Raw genomic sequence first — 21,940 nt, 5'->3', positions numbered from 1 at the left:
ATGAACACACACACACACACACACACACACACACACACACACACACACACACACACACACACACGCAGAGAGAGCAATCCTTCCCATTGGAGACGGTAATCTGATGCGAGTATAGTTAGCATATGATAGTAAAGTTTGCAATACCCTCTATGCTGGCAGATAATGCAGTTTACTGAGCAACACACTAGCATGGTCTGCACAGCTCTCCATGCTGGGCTGTCATCTTGTCCCAGTTTATGTTGTTTGTGGTGTTCTGTGAAGAAGATTGAGAATCTGATATAACAAACCATTTCAACTGATCTGACAATGCCTTTATTCAATGTTCTCATTCTTGTAATTATACTCTCGAAGATCTCACTTCTCCAGTTAGTCCCACTGCCCTGTCTTTTTCCGCATATTTCCACAACCTCCTCCCAGTTAATTAACTCTCTGTTCCTGTCTAATGTGAATCTCTCTGTCCCTCTGTATCTTTCCGTGGCCTTGGGTTTTGGCTTTTTTTTTATCGAGTGCTGGCATTGTGTAGCTCAGAAACAGTGAAATGGTGTGTGTCAGGCTGTTTTTCACTTCCCGGTATGTCCCATGTGATTGCCCATGGACAGGCGTGTTTCCAAAGTTATGAGACACATCCTTGTAACTTGGACTGTACCTGTATTTGCCAACTCAGGTGACCTTGCGATCAGTAACACGGGGAAGCTCTTTGAGTAAAGTACCAGGCATCTAAATTGTGTGACAGTGCTGTCACGGTTTTTTAAAAAAGGTTATTTTCCCTTTTTTTAATAAGAGATCTTCAAGTCCAAACTGCCTACTGGAAATGGCTCAAGTAAATAACTTTTAGGGTTTTAGGGTTTTTAATAAATAGTAGTAACAATGGCCAGCTCGCACAGACCAGGCTTTCTAGTTTTTTTTCCTTACGGCTGTAAGTCACCAGGTGCTTGTGTCCCAGAAGGGTTGGAAGTTTTAGTAAATTATCCCTAGCTGCTATTCTCTCTGAAGCTTCACTTGATGCTGTTTCCTCCTGGATTGGAGATCTGTATGTCTGAATGCTCCTTTTTACAATGGAGTGTGTTTAGGTGATGTTAGTATATTGGAGCAGTTTATTTGTAGAAAATACTGTATCCATTATTCAGTTAAGGTTTCCAATGGTTAAGTTATTCAAAAATCCTCTTCATTTTGTATGGATTTTCATTAGAGTGTTTAAATTATTATGTTTTAATTAATGGTGAGTGGTTTGGCGAGTAGCATCATATCTGGAAATTCCACTTCGCATCTGCCTTTAAAATAAGAAAATGTTGGCATCCAAGCTACCTTCTTGAAATAGTTTGAGTCAGTCTGGTTGGTCTATAACAAACTGGGGACTCCTGTCTGTTTCTAAATTGGTGACACCAAATTGGGTTTAGAATTACAATCACTACAGTCTGCAAACAGGCCATTCGACCCAACAAGTCCACACCGACCCACCAAGGAGTAACCTACCCAGACCCATTCCTCTACCCTATTATTACACATTTACCCCGACTAAGGTACCTAACCTATACATCCCTGAAAACTATGAACAACTTAGCATGGCCAATTCACCTGACATGCACATCTTTGGATTGTGGGAGGAAACCAGAGAGTCCAGAATAAGCTCATGCAAACATTGGAGAGTATGCAACGGGAGACTATTGGATTCAAATGTCGTGTATGGTAGTTGTTGCGGATGTTGAATTCGATTGGTTTAAAACGTGTTTTGGGTATAAAGATTCTTTCAGTCACTGAGTGTTCTCTGGGTGTGGAAGAAGTGAAGTTTTATAAAAGGTAATGAAGGTAAAGCTATAGGAATTGGCAGACAAGCTGGAGTTGGGGTTGTGATTGTCTGTGAGAAAATGAGAGATAATTATAGCTATAGCTCGGCAATTACATTTGGTGGAAGCGCCATTAGATTATTTGGAAATGGTTCGAATTCAATTTCAAGTGAGGCACCTTGAACATGAGAAGGAATTGAAACCATTTAAATTAAAATGAGAAGTAGAAATAAAAGAAAAGAAAATGAAGAAGAAAGAGAGAAAAAAGAGAGAAGAAAAGCAGAGAGTTTCAACTTCAATAATTAGCAATTAGAAAGGAAAATTGACATAGAAGGCGGAGATGAAAGTAGACGGTCGGCTGGATGAGGAGGATAGTCAGGATGAGCAATCCTTTAGTAGCCAATGGCTTGATGGGGATCTGTTTAAGTATGCCCAGGCATTATCTAAATTTGATGAGAAGGATGGGGAAGCCTTTTTAATTTCATTTGATAAAGTGGCTAAACAAATGCAGTGATCAGTTACCATGTGGACTTAGTTGGTCCACACAGAGCTGATAGGTTTTTGCAACCCGATCAGTAGAGGTATCTGGCCAGTGTGGGGTGGTGAAGAAAGCCATCTGAAATGCATATGAGCTTGGGCCAGAAGCCTACAGACAGCGTTTCTGGAATCTAAATCAAGCTGCCTCGTTAAACGCACAATGAGTTTGAAAGAATCAAACAAAGTAATTTTGAAAGGTGCGGAAGGGCATTAAAACAGAGCAAAACTATGGCACACTTAGAGAGATTCTTATTTTGGAGAAGTTCAACAATTCACTTCCTGCAGTCGTGAGAACTCGTGTAGAAGAGCAGAGAGTTACAATGGCAAGGTTAGAAGCTGAAATGTCTGATGATGATAATTTGGTTCAGAAATCAAAGTTTGGTTTCCGTGAGAGACTGAGAAGAATGTGCGAGATCTTCTTAAAACATATACCTGTGAGAGTAAGGTTAACTGGCATAGGCCAGGAGTATCAGGTAAAGAGGTTAGAGCATTAAGAGGTACAGAAGTATGTAACTCTTTTATGCTGAGACATGAGGAGCTATGTCATTCAGAGGGACTATTGGAGAGATGTGAATTGCTCCATTATGTAATCAGTGGTTGGAGTGTCCAGTAGAAACACCAACAGATTTATTCCACAATGGGGAAGGAGGCCTTGAGCTTGGTGTTGGCGTTACAGCATTTCAGCATTTAAATTGCAACTAACATACCTGAGACAAATCTTTATCACTGATCGTGACCCCTTAACATTTTTGGAGACGTTCAGGCGAAAAAATACCAGTCTGTTGCAATTAAAACATTTACCTGTGAAAGTAAGGTTTATTAGCATAGGCCAGGAGTAGCAGGTAAAGAGGTTAGAGCATTAAGAGGTACAGAAGCATGTAATTCTTTTATGCTGAGAAATAAGGAGCTATGTCATTCAGAGGGACTATTGGAGAGATGAGAAGTGCTCCATTATGTAACGTGTGGTTGGAGTGTCCAGTGGAAACATTAACAGTTTTATTCCACAATGGGGAAGGGGGGCCTTGAGCTTGGTGTTGGTGGTACAACATTTCAGCATTTAAATTGCGAATAACATACATGAGACAAATCTTTATCACTGATCTTGGCCCCTTAACGTCTTTTGGAGAAGTTTAGGGAGAAGAATACCAGTCTGTTTCAATTAAGCTTATTATCGCTGCCATTCAATTTGAAATTATACAGGTGACAGGGTGAGAAAACCTAAGTTTTGACACATTCTGGAGAAAGACAAAGGCATTCTATGGCAGGAGTAAAATGACTGAAATCTAATCTCGTTGAGAACATTTATATGCTCAGAGTCAATATAATATATATGCATTGCAGTCATAGAATCACAGAGTCATAGAGATGTACAGCGTGGAAGCAGACACTTCAGTCCAACCCATCCATGCAGACCAGATATCCCAACCCAATCTCGTCCCACCTGCCAGCATATCCCTCCAAACCCTTCCTATTCATATACCCATCCAAATGCCTCTTAAATGTTGCAATTGTACCAGCTTCCACCAAATCCTCTGGCAGCTCATTCCATACACGTACCACCCTCTGCGTGAAAAAAGTTGCCCTTATGTCTCTTTTATATCTTTCCCCTCTCACCCTAAACCTATTCCCTCTAGTTCTGGACTTCCCGACCCCAGGGAAAAGACTTTGCCTATTTATCCTATCCATGCCCCACATAATTTTGTTAATATCTATAAGGTCACCCATCAGCCTCCGACGCTCCTGGTAAAACAGCCCCAGCCTGTTCAGCCTCTCTCTACAGCTCAAATCCTCCAGCCCTTGTAAATCTTTTCTGAACCTTATCAAGCTTCACAACATCTTTCCGATAGGAAGGAGACGAGAATTGCACGCCATATTCCAACAGTGGCCTAACCAAAGTCCTGTCCAGCCGCAACATGACCTCCCAACTCCTGTACTCAATACTATGACCAATAAGGAAAACATATCAAGCGCCTTCTTCACTATCCTATCTATCTGCCACTAATAAAGGAAGATTAGGAGGTCAAAAATGAATCCATCTTTGTATAATGATAGATCCAAAGATGTGCAGGTCAGGTGAATTGGCCATGCTAAATTGCCCGTAGGGGTAGATGTAGGGGGGTATGGGTGGGTTGCGCTTCGGCGGGGCGGTGTGGACTTGTTGGGCCGAAGGGCCTGTTTCCACACTGTAAGTAATCTAATCTAATCTAATCTAATTTTATTAAAGGTGGAATTGTGAGGATACTATCCCTATAAAAAGGTTATTTTCTCTTGTTTTTTTAAAGAGACATTTTAAAGGCAGAGGTGCAGAACTGCAGTCTGAAAACGTTTTAAGTAAATAACTGAGGAGGCCTTTAAGTTTTATTAAATGGTGATAACAATCGAAGGGCGGTGGTCTGCTCTCATAGACCAGGTTTGCTCGTTTTGTTTTTCGCTGCAGCATTCAAAAGCTGCTGGAGATCCCAGCAGGGTTAGAAGTTCCAATACATGATCCCGAGCTGCTTTTCTCTCTGAGATGGTTGTTGATGTTGATTTCTCCTGGATCAAAAAACTGCATGTAAGAATCTGTATTTGAATATATCTTTGTACCGAGCCGTGTATACCAAGAAGGTACGGTATCTACTGTTTGTGTAATTGTTCCACATATAAGCTATCCCAAAATGGTATTTTCTTTGATTGTATTTTTACTAAAGCATTTGAATAGATTATATTCGGCTTAATGTCGAGTGCTTTGACCAGTCACAACATATCTGGGAAGCACACTTCACATCTATATTCAAAATAAGGAAAGGTTTGGGTCTAAGTGGCCTTCTTAAAATATTTTGCGGGGATCTGGTCTGGTCCACAATACTTGTACCGAGGGGTTTCTGACTGACTCCTGTATTGAAAAGTTAGTGGAGGTGCTGGGGATGGTTTGCTGGAGCTTGTGCTGTGAGCTTCCTCAGACGTTCAGAGAAACCGGTGGATTTGGTGACCCAACTTTGGATGGAGCCTGGGGACTATGGTAACATGAACACCAAATGGAACAGAGGCTGCAGACATGGAAGCTCTGAAACCACGGAGTGAGTGTGTGTAGGGAAAGGGATCTGCTGTATCCACCCCGGGTTTTCCATGAACAGCTTCCCAAGCTCCACTTAACCCAGGAGCAGAGTGTGAGGGGACCCTGATTTAACAAGGAGCTGGTCACAGAGCGGGGTCACCTCCTTCAACACGACCTGCAGCTTCACACCAGGGGGAGGATGGTGCTGCCAGGGGCTGTTAGGGTCACTGTTTCATTCAGCTTCTGTGATCCGAAACTTTCCAGGCAGGACTAGGTGACAGCTCCATCATCTCCCAGTATCTCAACATCAATGTCACCATTCAGTGACAGAGGATGTATATAGTGGATAAGGTCAATACATTGCTTCTCCCTCAGCGGGAAGCTGCCAGGTGTATCCTTATTTTCCCAGTATAGTGGGATTCCCAAGATGTACATGGTATCCGCAGAGTAGCCATTACATGGGGAGAGGTAGAGGAACTGAAGGAGCTCTCACTCTATTAATGTTAAAGTGTGTACATGTACAATACATCATGTTGATGAATACCCCTATCCTGAAAGCAGCCACAGTTCCTTCAGTCAGAAGCAGGCAGCCATTCCCATCGTCTATGGGTTTCCATGTAGAAAGGAATAATTGTGTCTTGGATAAAAGCCGTCCCCTTGATACACGTTTCAAAACACCATCCCCACCACCAACTAACTACAACAAAATATTCCATGTGTACGGAGAGCAATGGGGTCACTTGCAGTGTCAAGGAGCAGACGATCAGGGATGGAGCAAAACCTCCCATGTCTGAACGGGTCTGAGTGAACCCCCCCAGTACACAGTATCACTAAGTCCTGTAATCCCTCTCCATTTCAGTAACATACTGCCTTCTATTAGTCCTGTAAATGAAATTATAGGTTATATTTTGTTGTATTGCACCTGCTAAATTATTATCCATTGCCTTTAACTTTCTGTATCTATTTGCAGACACTCCACACTCTCTTGATAATTTAATCTCTTGCTTATCCAAGCGACATCACCAAACTCAGTATCTGTATATCTGTTCCATCCTCCTGATCATTGATATAGATTGTAAATAGTTGAGGTAACCGCACTGGTCATTGTGTGACTCCACTGGTGACATTCTGTCAAGCTGATTAAGACTGACTTATCCGGAGAGACTCCTTCCTGTTTGATAAACCGTCCTCCCCCTTTACAGTGTCACACGGTCAAAAGGCTGAGTATGGACGAGGAGCATCAGTCAGAAATCCAACCCCTCGAATCTGCTCCGCCATTGAATATAATCATGGCTAATGTTATCGCGGCCTCTGTTCCACTTTCCTGCTATCTCTCCATCCTAAGACACCTTCTTTGCAGGAATCAGTTGAAGGAACCATCTCTGCGCTCCGTCCAATGTAACAATACACTTTCTTAATTGAGTGGAAAAAATCTTTGCACACTACTCCAATGTGATCTCACTAAGATCCAGTACAAGATGCAGCAAAAAAAATTACCAGGCTACTGAAAGGTTCCCACCCAGTTTAGAGCTGTCTCAGCTCTCTAGGGTAATACACAGCATTGTTTAAAATCATTGTCCTTCTCTACTCCACATGCATAACGGGAGATCTGGAGAATATCTCACAATGATGCTTGAGAAGAGCATAAATAAAGTGGCTAGATGACCTCTAACATTAATTTTAATTAGAATCTGACCTTCGGGGAGGTGTCCGAGTACTGGAGAACAATTAATACGATTCCACTTCGCAGTAATCATGATTTGGAAATGCCGGTGTTGCACTGGAGTGTCCAAAGTTAAAAATCACGCAACACCAGGTTATAGTCCAACAGGTTTAATTGGAAGCACACTAGCTTTCGGAGAGCTGCAATTTCATCAGGTGATTGTGAAAAACAAAATTGCAAGGCACCACATTTATAGCAAAAAATTACAGTATGATGTTACTGAAATTACACATTGAAAAATACCTTGATTATCTGTTGAGTCTTTCATCTGTTCGAATACCATGATAGTTTAGCTTCTTCCGTGTGTAAATCAAAAAAAAAACTTTTTAAAAAGTTGCATTCTAAGGTTAACTGTAACAATTGGGTTAGCTAGACAATATGTCGAAGGTGTTGTCACCCTGTGTTTTACAGAGTTTTACTATGTTCATGCAGTTTTTGATCAAATTACAATGAAACTCTGCAAGTACAAATTCACCCCCCAAAATGTATGTGTGCCTGTGGGTCTTTGTGTCTGTCTGTGCGTATGTCTGTCTGGCTTGGGGGTTGTGAGTGTGAGAGAGAGTGTATATGTGTGTGTAGTGAGTGCAGTGTGCCTTAATTATGTGAGGGGGTGCACGTGTGAGTGTGAGAGTGTGTGTGTGTCTGGGGTAGGGATTTGAGAGTGTCTGTCAGAGAGGGTATATGTGCCTGCATGAGTGTAGAGTGGTCTAAATCTCTGAGAGGATGCATGTATGAGTATGGGAGCATCTGTGTCTGTAAGGGTGTGTGCGATTGTCTGTATTCGTGTCTGTGTATATGTGTGTCCGTGTGTGTGTATGTATGTATAGGAGTGCGTGTGTGCGTGTGTGTGTGTGTGTGTAGGTGTGTCTGTGTGTGTATATAGTGCAATGGTGATCATCTGTAATGTGACATGAACTCAAGTCCCGGTTGAGGCCCTCCCTATGGGTACCGAACGTAGCTATCAGCCCCTGTTCGATCACTATTGGCTGTTGCCTGTCCAGACGTCCGCCTTGGAGGATGGTCACCCGAACGTCCGAGGTCAAATGTCCTGTACTGCAGAAGTGTTCCCCAACTTGAAGGCAACACTTCTGGTCTGTTGAGTGTTGTGCAGTACCCAATCATCCATTGCTGTAGTCTTTGCTCGGTTTTCCCAATGTATCATGCCTCAGGGCATCCTTGCCCGCAATGTATAAGATAGACAGCGTTGGCTGAGTCACATGAGTACATGCCACGTACATGGTGGGAAGTGTCCTCACATGTAATTTTGATACCAATTTCTACATTCAGATACGTCTTGCAGCGCCTACCGTGACAAGGTTGTATGGAGTTGTCCTGAAAGCTGGGCAGCTTGCTATGAACAATGATCTGTTGGAGGTTTGGCGGTTATTTAAAGGCAAGCAGTGGAGGTGTGGGGTAGGTCTTGCCGAGGTGCTCATTCTGATTGATAATGTGTTGCAGGTCACGAAGAACATGGCGTAGTTTTTCTGCTCCTGGGAAATACTTAACAACGAAGGGTACCCTGTCGGTTGCCACAGCAAGGAACCATAATGACCTCCTCAGGAGACAGACACGTGCTGCAACCGACAGGGTACCCTCCGTTGTTCAGTCCTTCCCAGGAGTTGAAAAACTTCACCATGTACTTCTTGACCTGCAACACATTATCAATGAGAATGAGCACCTCACCACGACCTTCCCACACCTCCACTGTTTTCCTTTAAACAACCGCTAAACCTCAAACAGATCATTGTTCATAGCACGTTGCCGGGCTCTCAGGACAACTCCAAAAAACGCTGTCACGGTAGGCGCTGCAAGACGTGTCCGATTGTGGACATGGATACCACCATTACACGTGGGAAAACCTCCCACCATGTACGTGGCAGGTACTCATGTAACTCAGCCAACGTTGCCTATCTTATACTTTGCAGGCAAGGATGCCCTGAGTCATGGTACATTGGGGAAACCGAGCAAAGGCTACGGCAATGGATGAATGGGCACCGCACAACAATCAACAGACAGGAGGGTTCCCTCCCAGTTGGGAAACACTTCAGTGGTCCAGGACATTTGACCTCGGAACTTCGGGTGACCATCCTCCAAGGCGGAATTCGGGAGAGGCAACAGCGAAAAGTGGCCGAGCAGGGGCTGATAGCTAAGTTCCATACTCATAGCGAGGGCCTCAACCAAGACCTTAGGTTCATGTCACACTACAGGTGACTACCATTTCACTATACACACACACACACACACACACACACACTCACACCAACACAAAGCCACTCCTATACACACATATACACATGGAACACACACACTCCCACACTCAGACATGCATCCTCTCAGAGACTTAGACTACTTTACACTCATGCACACACATATATCCGCTCTCTCATAGACACTCACAAACCCCACCCCAGACACACACACATTCCCACACTCACACATACACCCCCTCACAGATTTAAGACATTCTACACTCACTACACACATATATATATATATATATACACTTTCTCTCACACTCACAACCCCCAACCCAGACAGACACACACACACACAGACAGACACAAATATCCACACACACACCAATTGTTACATTTAACCTGAGAAAGCAACTTTTAATAATTTTTTTTATATATACAAATGAAAGAATTGAAACTGTCATGGTATTCGAACAGATGAAAGACTCAATAGACAATCAAGGTATTTTTCAATGTGTAATTTTAGTTACATTACACTAAATTTTTGATATAAATTCGGGGGTGTCTTGCAATTGCGTCCTCCACAATCACCTGATGAAGAAGCGACTGTCCGAAGGCTAGTGTGCTTCCAGTTAAACCTGTTTGACGAGAACCTGGTGTTGTGTGATTTTTAACTTCACAGTATGGGTGGTAGAGATAGACCAGGGAACTATAGGCGAACGAGTAGTAGATCACTGTTAAGGAAACTACTGGAGAATTAACAGAAGGAGAAAATTGAGCTCCAGTCAGAGTAGCAAGGTTTGATCAGGGATAATCATCATGATTTTATCAGAAGAAAGTCACATCTAATGAATTTGACTGAATTAGATTGAGGAGGTCGCTTACTTAGTTTTGCAGCAAGGCCTTTGACAAAGCCCCATGTGGGAAAATTTAAAATAAAGTAAAGTCTCATGCAATCAAGGCTAACGTGACAAGTAACAACGAAAAGTTTCTTAGTGTCAGGAGACAGAGGGTAGTGGGATAAGGCTGTTTGTGTGACTGGAGACCAGTGTCCCCTGGTGTATCACAGGGATCAGTGCTGTGTCCCTTATTATTTGTAGTATTTATAAATGGTGAAGATGTGAATGAAGGGGGTGGGTGAAGGGGGTGGGGTTTGTGATTAGTAAGTTTTTGATAAGTAATTCTGCCGGTTTGTTGGCAGTGAGGAGAAAGGTCTTATGTTACAGGAAGATGTTTGTAAGTTTTATTAATGACTTAGATGAGGGAGTCGAAGGGTGGGTCAGTAAATTTGCAGATGATACAAAGATAGGTGGAGTTGTGGACAGTGAGGAGGGCTGTTGTCGGCTGCAGAGGGACTTAGATATGATGCAGAGCTGGGCTGAGGAGTGGCAGATGGAGTTCAACCCTGCCAAGTGTGAGGTTGTCCATTTTGGAAGAACAAATAAGAATGCGGAATACAGGGTTAATGGTAGGGTTCTTGGTCAGGTGGAGGAACAGAGGGATCTTGGGGTCTATGTACATAGATCTTTGAAGGTTGCCACTCAGGTGGATAGAGTTTGTAAGAAGGCCTATGGAGTATTATCGTTCATTAGCAGAGGGATTGAATTCAAGAGTCGTGAGGTGATGTTGCAGCTGTACAGGACCTTGGTTAGGCCACATTTGGAGTACTGTGTGCAGTTCTGGTCGCCTCACTTTAGGAAAGATGTGGAAGCTTTGGAGAGGGTGCAGAGAAGATTTACCAGGATGTTGCCTGGAATGGAGAGTAGGTCGTACGAGGATAGGTTGAGAGTTCTCGGCCTTTTCTCGTTGGAACGGCGAAGGATGAGGGGTGACTTGATAGAGGTTTATAAGATGATCAGAGGAATAGATAGAGTAGACAGTCAGAAACTTTTTCCCCGGGTACAACAGAGTGTTACAAGGGGACATAAATTTAAGGTGAAGGTGGAAGGTATAGGGGAGATGTCAGGGGTGGGTTCTTTACCCAGAGAGTGGTGGGGGCATGGAATGCGCTGCCCGAGGGAGTGGTAGAGTCAGATTCATTGGCGACCTTTAAGCGGCATTTGGATAGGTACATGGATGGGTGCTTAATCTAGGATAGAAGTTTGGCACAACATCGTGGGCCGAAGGGCCTGTTCTGTGCTGTATTGTTCTATGTTCTATGTTCTAAGATACAGATGGAATGGTCAGATAGTCAGATCAAGGGCAGATGGAACGTAACCCTGATAAATATGAGGTGATACACTGTGGAAGAAGGAACCAGACAGGGGAGTGCTCAATGTATGGCAGCACATTGGGAAGCTCAGAGGGTGCTTCTCCACTCATCACTGAATGGGACTGAGCAGGGTAATGGACTAGTTACGAACTGGACCTTAGGTGTAGCATTTATCAATCGGGGCGTAGATTATCAGAGCTATACAGGTCTTTGGTTAGGCCAAGATGGAGTACTGTATGTAGCTCTAGAAGCCACTTAAAAGGAAGGATATGGTTGTAGTGGATGGTATGCAGAGGAGATTTACCAGGATGTTCCCTGTGATGGAGCATATCAGCTATGGAGAGAAGCTGGCTAAGCTCGGGTTGTTTACATTGGATCAGAGAAGGCTGAAGGGGATGTAATTCAGAAGGCAAAGATTATGAGAAGCATGGACATGGATGGATAGACAGCAGCTGTTCCTTTTAGTCAGAGAGTCGAGAACAAGTGAGCACACTTTTAAAGTGAAGGGTTTGAGGCTTAGAGAGAATTTGAGGATTCTTGTTCGCCCAAAGGCTGTTGGGGTCTGGAATGCACTTCCTGAGAGCGGAGTATTCACAGGTAACCTCACAACCATCAAAAGGTACTTGAACGAGCACGTGGAAGTGTCATAACATTCCCTGCTATGGGTCTGGTGTTGGAAAGTGGGAAAATATAGGTCGTGCTGTATTTCTGTTGGTCTATACTCTTGTGAGTGTATGGTGTGGAAGGTCAATTACTGAGTAGCTAAAGGCAGGATTGATGGGTTTCTGAAGAGTATATTCACAAGGGTTATAAGAGTGAACTGTAATAGCTTGTCAAATCATGTCAATGTGAGAAGTATGAGAAAATAAGTGCAGCTTCCTTACAATCAAACCAGAGAATGGGCAATGGAGAACAGGGAAATGGCAGTACTATGAAACTTCAGTTCTGTCTTCACAGAACTTTCTAACAATACGAGAAAAACCAATTCGGGTGTGGAAAAGGGTTCTAGTACATGGAACATAGAACATAGTAAATAAATGATTTAAGAGAAATTATTGGGACTGAAAGTAATGGTCAGAAACAACAGTAACACGGATTTAGGAAATGGGGATGATGTTTACGAAATGGTCTGGGAGACAAGTATTTGGTTTTTCAGGAAAGTTTTGGGAAAGCTAGTTTGCAAAATAAAATCTGAGTGGATTGGGGCGAATATATGGCCATGTTTCTAGAATGGGACAGCTGGCAGGAAACAGTGAATCGAAATAACCAGACTCGTCAAGCAACAACCTGACATTGTCTGTAAGGTACGATTCAGTGAGTATGACTATATCCCAGACACCCCATCACCTTCCCCGGATATTTCCTGTCTCACCAGCAGAAGAGACAGAGAACAGCCAGGGAATTCCTAGAGGCATGACACTCATCCACAGATTCAACCAATAAGCACATCGACCTGGACCCAATATACCAACCACTGCAGCGGACAGCTGGAACTGACAGCCGGAAGCGGCAAATACAAATCACTATAAATGCCGGAGGAAAGATCACAGAAGCGCATCACAGGAGAATCCCAAGCACTGAGGATGTCACCTAGACAGGGGATGAAACATCTGCAACACAAATTCCCAGCTCGGCGAACAGAACCAAAAGAACGAGCACCCGAGCCACAAATCTTCTCACAAACTTAGAACAGACACAGCAGAAGTGGCAGCGCAATCGGATGCAATTGGGAGGGAATTGCTCTGGGAGTCCTCAACAGTGAATCCCATGAAGTCTTATGGTGTTAGTTTGCCTATGGGAAAGAAAACCTCCTACTGATTACGATGTACCAACCTCTCTTAACTGATGAATCAGTACTCTTCCATGCTGAACAACACTTGGAGGAAGCCCTGAGCGTAGCAAGGACACAAATTTGTGCTCTGGGTGGGGGATTTCAATGTCCACCACTACGTGGGGCTCAGCTGCAGCATTACTGATTGAACTGGTGGTGTTCTAAAGGATATAACTGCTAGACTGGATCTGCCGCAGTTGGTGAAGGAACTAACAAGAGGGAAGAGACATATTTGACGTCATCAGTACTAATCTGTCAGTTGCAGAAGTATCTCTCCATGACAGTATCTGTAAGAGTGACCACCGCATAGTCATTATGGAGACAAAGTCACACCTTCACATTGAGAATAGCCTCCATCATATTGGGTGGCACTGTCACCGTACTAAATAGGACAGACTTCGAACAGATCTAGCAGTTCAATTCTGGGTTTCCATAAGGTGTTGTGAGTCATCAATTGTACAACCCCATGGCCTGGCACATCCCCCTTGCAACAATTACCATCAAGCCAGAGGATCAGCCCTGGTTCAATGGAGTGTGCAGGATGGCAGGAGCAGCACCAGGCATTCCTAAAAATGATGTGTCAGCCTGACGAAACTACCACACAAGACAACTTGTGCGCCAAACAGCATAAGCAATCAGTAATAGAGAGAGCTATGTGATCCCAAAAGCAACGGATCAGATCTAAGATCTGCAGTTCTTTCACATCTCGTCGAGGAATGGTAGGGACAATCAAACAAGTCATTGGAGGAGGATATTCCATAAATATCCCCATCCTTAATGATGCAATAGCCCAGCACTTCAGTGCAAAAGATAAGGTTGATGCATTCACAACAATCTTCAGTCAGAAATGCTGAGTGGATGATCCATCTTGGCCTCCTTCAGTGTTCCTCAGTAATTCAGTTACCAGTCATCAGCAATTCCATTTAGTCGACGCAATGTCCAGAAACGGTTGTAGACACTGGATACTTCAAAGGGTACATACGCTGACTACATTCTGGCTATAGTACTGAAAACCTGCGCTCGAGAACTTGCCACGTCCCTAGCCAAGCAGTTCCCATACACTTGCAACAACAACATTTACCTGATTGTGTGGAAAAGTACCCAAGAATCTCCTATACATAAAAAGCAGAACAAATCCAATCCAGCCAATTACCAACCCATCAGTCTACTCACAATCATTAGTAAAGTGATGGAAGGTGTCAGTCCTTTCAAGCAGCACCTGCTCAGCAATAACCTGGTCAATGACGGACAGTTTGGACTCTACCAGAGCCACTCAGCTCCTGACCTCATTACCTCAAACATGGACAAAAGAGCTGAATTCCAGAAGTGGGGTGAGAGACACAGGGCTTTAAATCAAGGCTGCCTTCGACCAAGTGTGGCATCAAGTGGCCTTAGCAAAACTGCAATCAATGGATATCCGGGTCAAACTCCTCGCTGGTACGAATCATACCTGACACGTAGGAAGATGGTCATGGCTGATGAAGGTCAGTCAACTCATTTCCAGGACAAGTCTGTAGGAATCCCTTGGGCAGTGGCTTAGGCCCAAGCGTCTTCAGGTCTGCTTCATCAATGGCTTGCCTCGATTATAATGTCAGAAGCGGGGATGCTCGCCAATGATTGCACAATGTTCAGCAACATTTGTGGCTCCACAGATACTGAAATAATCCATGTCCAAATGCGACAAGATCTGGACAGTATCCAGACTGACATGTGGCAAGTAATATTGAAACCACACAAATGCCAGACTCTGACCATCACCACTAAAATACAATCTAAAAACTGCCCCTTGGCATTCAATGGTGCTACTATCACTGAATCCCCCAGTATCAAAATCCTGGGGGGTAATCATTGCTCAGAAACTCACTGGACTCGCCCACAGTAACGACAAGAGCAGGTCAGAAGCTATGGATACTGCGGCGAGTAACTCACATCCTGACTTCCAAAAGTCTGTCCATCATCTACAATGCATTAGTCAGAGGTGTTATAGAGTACTCCCCATTTTCCTGGATGATTGCAGCCCCAGCAACATGAAGAAGCTTGATACCATCCAGGACAAAGCAACGAGTTTGAGTGTCGTTTCATCCACAATGCTCCACCATCAACGCCCAGCAGCAGCAGCAGTGTTTTACTAACTACAAGTTGCACTGAAATGATTCACCAAAGATCCTCAGACACCATCTTCCCAACTCATGACCACGTCTATCCAGAAGGACAAGAGCAGCAGCTGTATGGGAACACCACCATCTTCAAGTTCCCCTCCAAGCCAATCACCACCCTGACTTGGAAATCTATCAGCGTTCCTTCACTGTCCTCCTCCTTTACCGGTGTTTCTGTGTAGTCTGTGGGAAAATTGTCACAAACTCTCAGATGTTAGGAAGGAGGTCTCTGCAGGGGCGACAGGATTGTGTTTACCGTCCCTTTTCCAATACCGAGGCTGCTGCCGGGTGTTCTGTCTAGTTTTATCCTTTAAGACCTCGGATTAGTTTGATACAATAGAGTGCTTTGCTTGGCCGTTTCAGAGACCATTGAAGAGTTTATCACATCTCTGTGTGTCTGGAGTCACTTTTAGGCCAGATCAGGAAAGCACGGGAGATTCACTTCCTGAAAGTCCATGGGAGAAGCAAATTCGTGTTTACAATCGACATTGGCTTCAAGGTCACTGTTACTGACACCAGATTTTGCATCTTAATATTTTATTAATTATTTTTAATTTCCAGAATCTGCCAGAGCATTTGTCTGGTCTGGATTAGTAATCCAGCGACATCTCCACATTAGCACCATCTCCACATGGGGACCTATTGGAAACCACACTGAGCAGGTTATTTCTGTGCTGCTTGACTACTCTGTCAAAAATAACTCCCACCAATTTGTCTATCGTGACTACTGAGGCAGTAGTAATTGGTCAGATTGTAATTATTCTCCTCTTAGGGGACTGGACATAGCTGAGTAATTTTCCCCATTGCCAGGGAGATGTCAGAGTTGGAGCTGGAATGAAACAGCTTCCCCAGGGACACGACTTATTGTGCAGCACAGGTCTTCAGTCCCATTGCAGGAATGGGGTCAGGGCCCATTACCTTTGTCGTATCGACTGTGTTCAGCTGTTTCTTCATCTCACGTGCATCGAATAGAATTGATTAAAGACTGGCATCTGTGATTCTGCGGGCATCATGGCGATGGTGAAGTTGATCGTCGACTCAACACTTCTGGCTGAGGATCGGGCAGATATTACATTTTTGACTTTTACACTGATGCGTTGGTCTGTTCCATTATCTACAATGGGGATGTTTGTGGAATCCTTTCCTCCAGTCATTTGTTTAATGATCCATTACCACTTATGACTGAATGTGGCAGGACTGCAAAGCTTCGATCAGATCTGTTGCTCAGGTGTGATAACATTAATGGGTTAGCATCAGGTTTAGGTTCACATGGTTCTGACCCTGACATGTTCACCCACAGTCATTACTGAAACATAGATCGTGTTGATTGTAATGGCAGACTAAGGAGCTTATCCCTGGGCAAAATGTTACAGGTGGTGGTTGAATAGTGTTCTGCTTCTCCTGCTATTGTGGTTTACAGCATTCGGTGAATACGCAGTTTTGAGCTGCAATATCTGAAATGCAATTCTAATGTCTGTCCCCTAGTTCACATCGAGACTCTTTCACCCATCAACCCTGTACTCAGTGACCGACTCTGGTTTCTGATGTGGTAACACTTTCATTTTCATATTCTCACTCTGCTGAGGTCATGCTTCTAATCTGACACAATCCATCAAAAAAAACTAATTTTAATTTAATTGTTTAATTCATCTGAATCTTTTTCCTTGAGTAATACCATCGTCTGTGTTTAAATTGAATGTGTTTCCATCTGTTTCTCTCCCTGACCATGATTAAGAGCTCTGTCGTGTCACTGATACCGGCCTTATGTATTTTCAGAGCCAAGGAACTCTTTGGATACCCAATCATCTTCACCACATTGTATGTTTTTCTCATTTGTTTTGATGCCTTATCACTCATGGCTGGCTTGTCCTCCCATGAGTACATTTCACCCTTTTTGGGAGAGTTTCATATATCCTCTGAATTATCCAGCATAAATTCCTGCCATTGCTGCTCCATGGTCATCCCTACTCGGCTCCCCTTCGAATTTACTCTGGCCAGTTCCTTCCTCATGTCTTTGTTGTGACATTGCTCAATTATAATCACATTACATCAAAAAGAGAGCAATAGATATAAACTGAAAGAAGAATTTTTGAGAGATGGGACATAAAGAATAATTGGCAAATTTCTTAACTAGATACAAAGAGAGAACGAGAGAGAGGATATAGACGAGGAAATGTGAAAAATTAGAAAACTAGATTATTGAAAGAAGTAGATGTACATCCCTCAATGTTTTGGTAATTCCGGTGTGCTGTAGTCCTTTGTACAGTACATGTACAACATAGGAATCTGTTCAAATGCTGGGTCTGATGCCAGAATTTTAATCTCCAATAATACGACAGACACTAGCTTTGGAAAGAACCCAGCAGGCCAATATACTGAATTCCCTGTTGAAAATGGATTAACTGAAGTACGTTGCGATACCACAAGCAAGAATTTAAAACACACATCCTGATAAGAATGAGAGTATAGTGTAGAGAATTCCAGAAAAAGGAGGGAACATTGAGAGAAGGGGAACATATCACATTAGCTGAGCATGAAGTAATTTTTCATCAATTTTATACATCATGTGCATCATTTTTCGATAACTGTGTCTCTGTTATTCATTTAGAATGTGTTGTGCACACATGAAAAATATCTGCACACACATTGATTAAACAATGTATACAAAATCATTTTTTCGACATTGAAATGGTCCTGTTGTCATGCTACCAGGATGCATGAACACCAACTGGTCACCAAAAGACACGACCCACTATCACTATGTTCCATAATACAGAAAAGGAAGGGCACCATTTTGACTGTAACAACACACACATACGAAGACACGCCAGGACGTTCTTAGAGGAATGGCATTGTAACCAGAAGTCCATCAGTAAAAACATCAATTTATATCCTATCGACCTTATCTTGTAATAAAGAAAACTGGAAATAACATCACCCACCTTAAGAAACTAAGGCCTTTTAATAGAGAGGCGGGACATACCACCAGCATTTCAGCGGAGATGCTCACTGATGATGTCACCTAGTCATGGTGACGAAACGTCCGAAAGCAAACCTTCAAGTTCAGCGAGCTAACATGCATACATAAAAATTGTTATTTGTAATTAATTAGTGGAATTTAGGAGTTCTCTGTCACCCACGTTTCAAAAGATTATGATGTGAGATTAGCGTTTCTGGGTGTGTGGTTTTAATTAACAGAGGGGTTCGACATTGATGTCATAACAGTTTGGGGCCTTGCCATATGGGATTTGGACCGACTTGAACAGATTTGGGGTACAAAAGGTCCCAGCAGATTCCAACACGTGGCAATTATTGAACTAGATCTTCAAATAAAACCGGTGAGAAAATTCATTTAACTCTGTTAACTTGTGGTCGGTTCAATTAAAACTGAGAGAAATGGCTTTTAACATTACTAAAGAGGTTCCCAAGTTTGCCAAAGAAGTTTAGAAAGGCAGAAGACGGAATATATTTAGAATTAGCAAATAAATTAGAATTGGGTTTAACCAGGGACAAAAGGAAAGCTTTAATTGTAATGGAGATGGTCAAGTACTTTGGTGTGTGAGAGAAACAGGCAACTGCAGTAGAGTTAGAAAAGACTTAAATTACAAATGCACGGTTTGTGAAAATTTGTAGCTCAGGTTGAGTTTTAGGGTGTAGGTTTGCTCGCTGAGCTGTAGGATTGATATCCAGACATTTCATTACCTGGCTAGGTAACATCATCAGTGGCGACCTCCAAGTGAAGCGAAGCTGTTGTCTCCTGCTTTCTATTTATATGTTTGTCCTGGATGGGGTTCCTGGGGTTTATGGTGATGTCATTTCCTGTTCGTTTTCTGAGAGGTTGATAGATGGTATCTAGATCTATGTGTTTGTTTAGGGCGTTGTGGTTGGATCTATCCTGGGACAGGCTAAACAAAGACATGCCAGAGAATTCCTAGAGGCCTGGCACTCCAACCATTTGTATTTTCACTCTTTCTGACATGTTACTCAAGAGCGAGATAATTTGTGGAATTAGGACAGAAATTAAGGTTGGGGACAGAAACATCAAGATTGGAGAACTAACAGTAAGAGTGAGTGACAGAGTGTCAGTCCCAGGAATACAGTGTGTTCTTGTGAATGATTTAATAGGATCCAATGTGGGAGAGTCACCCCTTGTGGTGGAGAAGTCAAATAAAAACTAGGGAACTGAGGAGTTAAAGGAAATATACCCAGGAATTTTCCAGACTGTGTAGTAACAAGATCCCACTGTCATAAGCAGAATGGACAAACGAAAGAAAAAGACAAAAGAGTTGATGTTCAGTTAACTGACCCCCTGTTTGATGTAACGGTGCAGGAAAAACCTGAACGTGGAGAAAAACGGTAGGTTAGTGCAGAAGGGAAATGGGCCGAAGTGCACCAGATTGTGTTATTGGTCGCATACCGTGTTACGGGTAGCACATCAACTAACTGCAGGTGGTCACTTAAGTTTACGGAAGACTGAAGCTAAACTACATAAGCAATTCTAGTGGCCTGGAATGCACAAGGACGTGGTTATTTTTTGTTGTACATGTAACACATGCCAAATGGTAGATAAGTCACAGGCAGTAATAAAACCAGCACCTTTGTTGCAAATTCCTGCATTCGAAGAAGCTTTCACGTGGGTTGCGATTAATTGTGTAGCTTCCCTTTCTAAAATAAAAATAAAAGAAACCAATATTTGCTGAGCATAATGGATGTGTCTATCAGATTTAAAGAGGCAATTCCATTATGGAGTGTTAAGGCAAAAAGTGAAGTGCAGGAGTTGGAAGCTTCTTTTACTCGCTGTGGGCTCCGCAGAGAGATTCAGTCAGACCAAGGGTCTCATTTTACCGCTCAGCTGTTTTAGGAAGTCATGGATAGCTTAGACATACAGCACTTTAAATCAAGGGCGTCCCATCCTGAATCCCATTGAGTATTGTAAAGTTAGCGTCATACGCTGAAGACCATGTTAACATCGTACTGTCAGTATTGGCCAAATGATTGGGACAAAGGTGTCACATTAAATTGCTTATCATCAAAGATACCCGAAATAAATCTACTCAGTTTACTTCCTTTGAGTTAATTTTCGTACATGAAGTGAAGTCTTTTGAATTGAATTAAATCTAAATTGACAGGACCAAAGTCGGAGATCTCACACTTGGACTATGTATGTGAGGTGAGGGAGAGATTAGATGGAGTAGGTGAGTTAGCGCAACAGCACCTGAAGAGGGCACAGCATTGAATAAAGCAGATATAAAACTCTGAAACAGCGGAGAGTGAAGCAGGTAGGGATGACGTATTAGTAGTTTAAATAATGCTCAGGATACCAGAAGCCAACTGAATTTGAATATTATTTTTCCGACACCTGGAAAGCAATCAAATTATGAGAATTATTGTACCATGGGGAGGATATAAACCCAGCATTTTGAACACTAGGGGAAGAGCCACTGCCATCCAACAGCAGAGTAACTGCTGCAGAGCAGGAGTGCGAACTGTCCCTCTCAAAAGCACTCTCTATCAAAGATACATGTTCATGTCAAACCTACTTGCAGTAAAACAAAACGTGATTTGGGGATCAGCGGCTGGAAGAATGAACACAACGGGGAAGATAGAGACTGTGTGGTCTTGAGATTGCAAGGTTTAATATGTGGGTTGGTAGAATAGCATATTTTTATGGAGTTGGAAACAGATAGTAAGTTGCTAAGAAAAGAGGGTCTTGTATTTTTGAACAGCTGTTGTTTAGTGTTCACTCTTGACGTTAGCAAACTAATTTGTGAATGTTTGTTTAAATAGTGGAAGTAGGAGATATGTGTCACTCATATTTTAACAGATTACGAGGTGAGGCGAGCTTTTCTGGGTGTTTGGTTTGAATTAACAGAGAGGTTCGATTCCACCTTGTAAATGTCCATCCAAGCTAACCCCATTTCCCTGCAGTTGGCCCATATCCTTCTCGTCCTTTCCCATCCACATATTTACCCAAATGCTTTTTAAATGTTGTTAATGTACCACCCTCAACCTCATCTGCTGGTAGCTCATCCACGTACCAGCCTTCTGTGTAAAGAAGTGGCTCCTCAGATTCCCTTTTATTCCTTCCCCTCTCAACGTAAACTGATCCCCTCTAATCCTTGATTCTCTAAAGTTTGGAAAAAGACTGAGAGCATTCGCCCTATCCATGCCCCTAATGATCGTATGCAGCTCTATAAGGTCCCCCCTCAGTCTCCTACACTCTATTGGAAAGGTCCTAGCTTGTCCAACGTCTCCCTATAACTCAGGCCATGGGGTCCTGGCAACATCCATGTTAATTTCTTCTGCACGCTTTCTAATTTCATTAAATGCTCCCTAATACAAAGTGACAAAAACTGAACAGAATGCTCCAAGTGCGGCCTTACCAAAGTTCTGTATAACTGCAGCATAACTTCCCTACTTCCATATTCAATGTACGGCCTGTTGAAAGTCAGTGTGTCAAATGCC

This window comes from Chiloscyllium punctatum, unplaced genomic scaffold (genome assembly GCF_047496795.1).
Source record: "Chiloscyllium punctatum isolate Juve2018m unplaced genomic scaffold, sChiPun1.3 scaffold_136, whole genome shotgun sequence".
NCBI lineage: Eukaryota > Metazoa > Chordata > Chondrichthyes > Orectolobiformes > Hemiscylliidae > Chiloscyllium > Chiloscyllium punctatum.
This window is presented reverse-complemented; position numbering follows the sequence as displayed.